Below are 2615 nucleotides of genomic sequence, written 5' to 3'. Positions count from 1 at the left end.
TCGGCAGTACAAATAGAGATTTTAAAAGATTTTCAAAATATTGATTTTGAATGGATGTTAGCCATGCTAAAGTACCCATCTTTGATGAATGGTTTAGGGGAAAAAAGGCAATTTTCTAACAAAAATTGTAGCACTTTGTGTGTGAGTTATCTTTTAAAATTTCGTTCCAAGTAGGAACTTGATTCTGAAAAGAGTTTGGATAGAGGTGAAAAAATAGAGATTTTAAAAGATTTTCAAAATATTGATTTTGAATGGATGTTAGCCATGCTAAAGTACCCATCTTTGATGAATGGTTTAGGGGAAAAAAGGCAATTTTCTAACAAAAATTGTAGCACTTTGTGTGTGAGTTATCTTTTAAAATTTCGTTCCAAGTAGGAACTTGATTCTGAAAAGAGTTTGGATAGAGGTGAAAACAGAGACTCTGGATACTGTGAGATAGCGTCTGTGGAAACACGGCTAGTTCTCTAGAATAAGAAATGCAACCTTAATTGAAAAGCCTTTTGCGGAAGCAGTTGTGGACCCAAATGATTTCAAAAACATTTTAAATCTTTACTTGATTCAGAAGATTGATTAAGTACATGCAAAGCATCTATAAGAGCATACTGGAGGGAAAACCTGTTTATCTCTACTTGATTACTGTAAGTTATTTACTTATCTTTACATGCTTATGCTTTAATTATCTTTGATGAGCAATTCACAAGCATCCACTTCTACTGTTAATAATGATAAAAATCTCATTTTATTTTTAGATGAAGAAGATGTTTCTTTTCTGCTTAAATTAGATGTAAAATCTGATGTTATATTCCCTATTGGTAAAGAAAAAATTGAAGAAATATATAGAGATATAGATTATAGTTGTAAGAATAATATAGGATTTGATTCTGTGAGAACTTATAGAGAAATAAGAAAAGTAGAAGATATTATAACTAAACATACGGATATACAAGAAGAAATCTCAAAAGGATTATTTAAAGGATATATAACCAAGAAACGTCAACCTATAATCTTTGAAGAATTATTAAAATATAAAGAATATTTAAAAATATTCAAAAGATTGAAAAATATAAATATAGGACCTGATTGACAATTTCTTAAAGATATAAGATAGATCTTGTAAATAATTTCATTAAAGGCAATATAGTACTTTTAATAAGAAAGGCTATTGTGAAATATAGGAAGAATCTACTAGCCATTCTCAAAGTTGCCCCATAATTTTTTGGCAAGTGGTATGCCTCATTTTTATTTTTAGTTTTTCCATTTCCCCCCAGGAATGGGTGGGTTTTGTACTAGGTAGCTTGCATTTTGGACTAGTGGAAAAAGTCCTTGCACGATTGATTTTGTCTGGTCATGTTTCTATGTTTTATATAATATAATGTCTTTTTACCTTTCACATTCCTAATATCTATGGCAGAGATCATATTAATGTGTTAATGCAGAGTTGATTAATGTTGGACAAAAGCAAGAGGCCCTTGAAGCTCTTCATAGTTTTATTACTTCAATGAGGTACAAAGCATGGACAAGGACGCACGAGAAGATACTGTTCAAGTATGTGGACCTATGTGTTGACATGAGAATGGAAAGGCATGCTAAGGATGGTCTTATTATCCGCCAACAAGTTAACATCAATTCCCTGAAGGAGGTGATAAAACATTTCTTGCAGTTGACCACTGAAAGAGCTGAGCTTGCACGTAGTCAAGCACAAGCCTTAGAAGAAGCTCTGGATGTGGATGATTTAGAAGCTAATAAGAGACCTGAAGATCTCATGTTGAGTTATGTTAGTGGGAAGAAAGGAAAAGACAAATCTGACCGCGATCTTGTAATGCCATGATTTAAGTTTTATTGGGAGACATACAGAAGCATACTGGAAATTTTACGCAACAACTCAAGATTGGAGGCTCTGTATGCTGCAAGCCTTTTTTGTAGGGATGGCAGTGGGGCGGGTTCGGGGCGGGCCACTCTCGCCCTGCCCCACCCGTGACCGCCCCGCCTCAAATGGGTCAGGGCGGGGCGAGGCGAGGCCACACCCCATTTGTCGTCCCGTTTATTTTTTTTTCGTTTTTTTTTATTTTTACATTTTTTAAATTTCAAATTATATTATTATTAGAGAATAAAATATAAATTAAAAATTTTAAAATTCAAAGTAAACACTTCAAATAAACAATGTTAAAAATTAAACAATTTCAAATAAAATTACGTTTTGATTAAATTTTATTTCTTTTGTAATTAATTAAAATTTTACATTTCTATTTTATTATCTAATAATAATATAACTTGAAATTAAAAAAAAAAATCACGGGGCCCCGCCCCGCGACTGGACGCCCCATCCTGCCCCGCCACGCCAACCCATCGTGGAGGGTTTTTTTGCTATCACTACTTTTTTGCTTTTCCTTTTAGTACAAAATTTAACTTTTGGCACACATCCAAGATTTTAAACCTACAACTGGGACTTCTCATTGTTACATTGTAGCATTCAGGAATTCCTGAAGCTAGTTTTCCAGCATCGTGTGGCTATTTAATGGTTTTAGTAATTTGATGAGAAGAAAATTAATGAGGCTGATAGGGTGGTTTTACTTAGTACTTAGTTTGTGGGATTTTTTTTTTTTTTTTTTTTTTTG

The sequence above is a fragment of the Olea europaea genome, chromosome 11 (genome assembly GCF_002742605.1).
Source record: "Olea europaea var. sylvestris chromosome 11, O_europaea_v1, whole genome shotgun sequence".
In the NCBI taxonomy this organism is placed as follows: Eukaryota; Viridiplantae; Streptophyta; class Magnoliopsida; order Lamiales; family Oleaceae; genus Olea; species Olea europaea.
This window is presented reverse-complemented; position numbering follows the sequence as displayed.